The sequence below is a fragment of the Adiantum capillus-veneris genome, chromosome 19 (genome assembly GCF_014529385.1).
Source record: "Adiantum capillus-veneris isolate H3 chromosome 19, ASM1452938v2, whole genome shotgun sequence".
In the NCBI taxonomy this organism is placed as follows: Eukaryota; Viridiplantae; Streptophyta; class Polypodiopsida; order Polypodiales; family Pteridaceae; genus Adiantum; species Adiantum capillus-veneris.
This window is the reverse complement of record NC_140949.1, coordinates 123,412,087-123,419,343: the sequence shown is the minus strand read 5'-3', so window position 1 is coordinate 123,419,343 and position 7,257 is coordinate 123,412,087.

The window sequence follows — 7,257 nt, the reverse complement described above, 5'->3', positions numbered from 1 at the left end:
TCTCTCTCGTGTTTTAGTGTGTGAGAGTATTCCATTGGTGTTAGGGTTAGTGTAAATTCCTTGCTTGTTTGTGGGTTGCTCTAACGATTCTCCTCTTTTGCGTCCTAGTTCGCTCTCTAAACTAGGTGGTGCCCCTTGTGTAGTTGGGATTTGGCGGTGGGTTTGTTGTTTTGGTTTGTGTTGTGTTGTGCCCCAGCCCCATTGAGCAGCACGGGAGCCTTGAAGGGTGTCTAGAGGCCACTCTTCTTGTTGCCCGCCCCGGACCGCCTCAGTAGTTTGATGTATGCAATGATTGCTACTCGCCCAGACATTGCATTTGCAGTGGGAGTAGTAAGTAGATACATGTCAAACCCAGGCAAGAAACATTGGGAGGCAGTGAAAGAAATATTGAGATACCTGAAAGCTACAAAGAGTATGCGTATATGCTATGGGAGCTAGGAGCTAAGTGTAAAGGGTTTTACAGACTCAGATTATGCAGGTGACTTAGAAAAACGAAGGTCTACGTGAGGGTATGTCTTTACATTGGCTGGTGGAGCAGTATCATGGCGTTCTAGATTACAAGATTGTGTTACTCGGTCTACTACAGAGGCTGAATATGTTGCAACATCAGAGGCATGCAAAGAATCAATTTGGCTTAATCGACTAGTAACATATTTGGGAATCAAAGAAGAGATGCCTGTGTTATATTGTGATAGTCAAAGTGCTATACAATTGGCTCGCAGTCCAGTTTATCACTCAAAGACAAAGCATGTGGATGTGAAGCAAGACAGTTCAATTTTTTATTTTCTTGATTAGCACCTGGATTAAAGTAGGACAATCCTTGTAAGGATCATAAACTCCTCCATTAATATTTGATTAAAACAGGGATGTTGTTGATTATTTGGTTTAAGGTAAATTGTCTATTCTAAGATTTGTTCCGGTTAATTGGGTTTGTTGCAACTCTTTTCCTTGCACCTCTCACATCCAGGGGCCCGGTGACTTCTTGGCTCACCTTTTAAATACAAATCCCCTTACATTCCTGGTGAGCCCGACGCAAAACGAGCTAGGGTTAGCAGTGTTGTGGAGAAAGATGTTGACACCGCAAGAGGCAGCCATGCAGCAAATGATGCAGCAGTTTGCTACATACATGCAACAACAACAGGCTGTCCAACAACAGTATATTTTGCAAGAGAGGATCCGTAAAGCTCGGCACACAATTACCGAGAAATTACATCGATTTGAAGGCCGGTATATTAGCAAGTTTTGCAATATCTACGAGAAGGCAATGGAAGATAATGGAATTGATGATCAGACTGTAGTGGAAGGATTCCATTTAATTGCGGAGCCGGAACTTAGGAGCCAAATAAAAGAGATTCAGGTGGTTCAAGGCCCGAATTGGCAGGACTTCAAGAAGGCGCTCTAGGAGGAATACTTTCTTGAGGATTCACAAAGGGTAACCAGACAAAGCTTTATGAAGTGGGTGCAGAAGAAGAACAAAAATCTATCTGCACGAGAATTATTACGCGAATTTGAAAAGAAATTCGAGCAACTGTCCTCGACAGAGCAACGTTCAATGAAGGATCAGAAGGTTGAGCTATTCATTCAAGCGGATGATCCACGACTTCAAGAGAGTCTAGTGCAGTTGCTGGAGGATTCAACAGGAGAATTAGGCTTAACATCCGACTGGAAGATAGTCACTAAAGCAGTAAAAATGATCGTGAAATGAGAGATGATATTCGATAAGCTGATCGTGGCTGACATCATGGATGTTGTGGAAGAGGAACCTAAGCAGAAAACATCCTCGTCCATACCCGGAGTGGAGGAGCCAGCTCTTGACAAATTGATGAAAGGTATTCAAGAATTAAATTTGAATTTTAAAGCTGTAAAATTTGAAGGGCTAGCTGCAAAGGGGTCTAGTTCTGAGCCTAGACAGTAGCCTCCATACAAAGACTGGGACCGATGCATGTGGTCTGATATAGTGAAGACCACAAGAATGTTAAAGAATGTGATGAATTTGATGAAACTTACAAAAGGAACGTGGTTTTTTGGAAGGACAAGAAGATTCACCTTAGGGAAATAGGTGAAATGCTCCGCCTGAACTTCGGTAGGGGCGGCATGAAAAAGATAGTAGAAGAGATCCAACATAATTTTGCTCTTGTGGAAGCAGCTACATATGGGCTGCAAGTCTGGGGGAAGGGTGATGATGATGGTGTAGGTACTAAGAGCCAATTGTGGCCTTATGCTTTGAAGACAGCAGAAACATGGCAGGTAACTTATGGGAAGCTACGACAAGTAGGGAATTCAATTTGAAAAACCACAGGGTGGACTGATCCAGTGGATTCCCTCTCAGTGTATGCATTCATTGCAAAGTCTCAAGTAATGAGGCTATGATGGAGGAAAAGTGGAAAAGAGATGATGAAGCTCCTGGGACATCAAAAAGGACAACGAGATTCAATAGCAAAAAAGAAGAAGGTCCTACTCCTAAGCCCGCTCCTGAAGTGGTGATGGAGGAAGCAACCGAGGATAAGAAACAAGGTAAACCGAGGGGACCCTCATATAAGCTTAAATCTGACATTGAATTAGCTATAGATTTAAAGAAAGTTTTTGAAGAGCGCATTCTAAATAGCAAAGTGGAGCTCACATTGGGTGATATTTTGGGAATTGCCAAACGCGAGTTTCACAAGGAGATTAATGATATTATCAAAAGGAAGCAGCAGATACCAAGTGAGCAGGAGACAGAGTCAGTTAAGAGCCAGGCGGTTCGTCACATTGAGGAAATTTTGGATGATTATGAAGAGTATTTGGCAGATCTTGAAGAAGAAGAAGAAGAGTCGAGGTCTGTGGTGGTGTCAAATCCAACTGTACCAGAGGTAAGACATGTTCATTTCAATGAAGATGAAGATAGTGAAAGTTTACCAAGGAGTCACTTTTCAAGGACTCATTGGGCAAGGGCAACAACCAAAACTGTTGTGAAGCTTGGTGACATTGAAGAACCGGTCTTAGCACTAATAGATCATGGATCGGAGATCAATTTGGTGGCAAAAAGCTTTCACAAAAAGGGAAAATGGCCTATTGATGTGGACCATGGTTGGTGGATTCGAGATGCCAACATGCTTCCAGGCGACCTCTATGGTGCATGTGCCAATGTTAAGGTAACTGTAGGGGATGTCTATGATGAGCAAAATTTCTTTATACAGGAGCATTCCTCTTATCCATTAGTTTTGGGGCAACCCTACATTACGGCTGTGCGAATGGAAACCAAGGTGTTGGATGATGGCTCGGCCTATGCCAAGGTTCAAAGCCGAGGTGGTAAGAAAGCAGTTCAATTCTTGATTGTATGTGTTGATCATGCTAGGAACAAGGATAGTCTACATGATCATCCGATGCCGAAGATATGCAAGGAGTTTAGAGAACACAGGTTTGCACAGGATTTTCTCAGAGTGCCATTATAGAGCGGGACTATGGTGGTACAAGTGAGAAGAAGTTCTCACAAAGAGAAGCTTTCTCTTCAGGGTTTTTGGGGTTAACATTTGAAGGTTCAGTATCTTTCAGAAAATTTAATGATTTATCAAAGTGGGAAAAACAGTATGTTTCAGGTATCCAAAGTGAATTGCAGGGATGTGATGTGCTTGAATCAAATGATGTGATTTCAGGGATCTTTGAAGAGGTATCTCATGTAGATATTATGTGAGAGCTTGAGGAGATCATGCAACACAGTTTACAAACTGGAACTGAAGTGGTTAAGGTCCACTCGATGGACATGTATGATGAGTTAGGTATATATGAAGCACTTATGCATATTGAGGATGATTCAGGTGAAGCACAGGTAGAGACAAAATACAAGACTGTTGCAAAGAAAGTGAGGTCAGCGGCTACATCGCTACCAGAAGGAAGTGATTTACTAAGGAGACATTGCAGCAGCTGAAGGTTGGAGAAGATGGTTTCCTCAATGAAGAGGAGATCAAGTGTTTTCAAGGTATGCTCGAAAAACATGGTAAATCTTTCACTTTTGAGCCAAGTGAGATTGGATGTGTGGATCCAAGTGTTGTTTCACCTATGGTTATTTTCACTGTTCCTTACATGCCATGGAGCTTACGTCCTATTCCAGTTCCTAAATCTCACTTGCTGAAGCTTATCCATTTGCTTAATGAAAAGATTTAAATGGGAATTTTGGATTCCAAAAAAAAATGGTACATTAAGGTTCATTCAGGATATGCAACCGGTTAATAAAGTAACAATCCGCAATGTGGGTACTGGCCCAATTGTGGATGAATTTGTTGAGGCCTTTGCAGGTAGATATATTTACTCCATGGGTGATATTTATTCAGGATATGATCAATTCCAGTTAGCTTTGGAGAGCAGGGATCTTACTACAATGCGTACTCCTCTTGGTTTGGTAAGTATGTGCACTCTGCCACAGGGTGCTACTAATTCTGTAGCTCATATGATGAGCATCATGAATAAGGTATTAAGGGAATTTATCCCACATGTTACTATGCCTTTCATTGATGATCTACCAATTAAGGGCTGTGAAGAAGGCTCAAAAGATGAAGCAAAAGATCAGAAAGGGTGCCGACAGTTTGTTGCTCAACATATTGTTGACTGTAATGCTATTTTATCGAGGCTTGAAGAAGTTAACCTAACACTTTCAGGTCAAAATTCAACTTTTGGTGCTAAGGTGGTCTTAAATGTGGGACATATGTGCAGTTCTAAAGGTAGAAGGCCAAGTCCAGCAAAAGTGGAAGCTATCCAAAAGATGAAGGATACATGCTCTTCGGTTACTGAAGCTCGTCAATTCTTGGGTGCGTGTGTGTTCTATCGTATTTGGCTACCACACTTTGCTCATGTTGTAGAGGTGCTGTATCAATTGTTACGGAAAGGGAAAATGTTTGTTTGGGAAGAAGTTCACACACAAGCAATCAGAAAATTAAAGAAGACGCTTCTTGAGGCTCCGACCTTGAGGAAAGTCGACTATAAATGCAAAAGGCTAGTTATTGGATGGGCTATAGGTCCATATGCTATAGAAGGACACATGTATGCAGTGAGATTTGGAGCCAAGGTCCTCATGCTCGTCAACAAGGTTATCCACAGGTTAAGAGGGAACTTTGGGGCGTTGCTACTGCTCTAAGGACTGATAAATAATACTTTATTGGAACTTCTGCCATGGTAGAGACAGATTGTTTGCCACTAATAGGGATGATTGCAAACTGCTCTACTCTCCACATTGCCATGTTACGATGGATAGCCTATATTAAGTCTCTTAACCCTAGATTTTGTTATATTGCAGGTTTGAAGATGAAGAAGATATGATGACCATATGTGATGATGTTGGCTTGAAGTTCTACACGTCCTCTTATCTACATGCCAATTGTGGTAATATTGCTCATGTTTTTGAAGTATTTTCGGAAGAGTTTTTTGACGGAGAGTGGATTATGATTGGCGGCTACCTAAGTACTCTCACAAGACAAGAAGGGTGGAGTGACAAAGATTACAAGAGGATCAGGAAAAAGGCCTATGGCTATTTCCTAAAAGATGGACATTTATAGAAGCAACCGAAGCGCCCGGGAGGGGTACCACAACGGATTATTTGTGATAAAGCAACTCAACAGCAAGTGATGAAAGATTTTCATGAAAGTCTATGGGCTGGACACAGAGGAGTCTGGGCAACCTTTGTCAAGATTAAAGACTAGTATTGGTGGAAAGGTATGTACAAAGATGTGGTTCAATTTGTGGAAACATGCTTAATATGTCAACGGTACTCTAATGTGTGACATAGAGATGGATTGCATCCCACCTATCCACTAGCTATGCACTACAAGTGGGTGGTGGACCTTATTACAATGCCAGTAGGATTGTGGCAGATGAGGTATATTGTTCTTGCTAGAGAAGATCTTACTAATCAGGTTGAAGGAAGAGCTTTACGTACCAAAGCTACCAGTTCAGTATGCAAGTTCTTGCTTGAGGATGTTATCTCCAGGTATGAATGTGTTGGGCAGGATTACTACAGATAGAGGGGGGCTGGATGCAGATGAAACTCGAGAGTTTTTTGCTCGTATGGGCATTAAACTCGCTCTCACTACAACATATAATCCAGAAGGTAACGGGAAAAGTGAAAGAGGACATCCGCCTATTGTTAAAGCTTTAGCGAAGGCGTGTGAAGGACATATTGGTGATTGGCCTAAACTCTTTCCATTTGCTTTATGGGCCGATCGCACTACACACAATTCTGTTACAGGATTTATGCCGTTTGAATTGATGCATGGGCAAAAACCCATTATGCCTATAGAGGAAGCAGTTATGGCTTGGACCATAATGCCATGGGAAGAAGGTATGTCTACTGAAGATTTGCTTGCTCTACGTATTAGCCAGCTTGAGAGGCGTCAAGAGGATATTGAGCACGTTAAACATAATCTTAAGGAGGCAAGATTGAAGAATAAGGCAACATTTGATGGAAAGCACAGACTATGGCTACATGCTATCAAAGATGGTGACTGGGTACTTGTCCATGAGAGTAGCTTGGAGAACCAATATACTGCTATGTGGAAAATGGTTAAATGGTGGTTTGGACCATATGTGGTGCTACATGTTTTTGATAATGCGACATATCAATTATGTGAATTAGATGGCACTATGCTCAAGGTTCCTATTGCGGGAAAATGGATCAAGATATTCTTGAAGATTCCCATTCAGATCCACCTCTAGAGGATCATGTTATGCATACATCAGATGATATGTCTGATGATGATTTTAATGAAGCTGATTAAGTGCAATTGGCACAGACCGGAGGTTGTGCAGGTTCAGAGGGGGTGGATGTCGTGCCGCTTTGCTTCCATGACAAGAAAATGAGCAAAGGATGCCAATCATGCGTATTTGAATCCTACATGATTATTCAACATTTATAATGGCTTGCTAACAAGCCAATTTTTAAGCTAAAAGTGTGCCAGATGTGGCTCTAAGGGCCAAAATATTTCTTGGTAATGCTAAACAGTGAGTATGCTTGAAGTGGTCATAGCTGGGATTTTATTAAGAAAAGTTGAAGTTCTTGAAGGGCTCCACATGCCTATCTTTATGGCTCATCAATCAAAGCTACGGGTAAGAAGTTATGACAGTTTTAAGTTGAGTCAGTAGCAGATCCGTACTGGATTGAGCACCTGCTGATAAAAGGTCAAAGATGATAGGAATGCATGGGTCCAAAGTGCTCACTTTTAGGAGCATGTCGGTCTTTTTAGTTTGTCAATCGAGGTTTCGGTTGGCAAAATATTGCCAGTTTAAGTATCA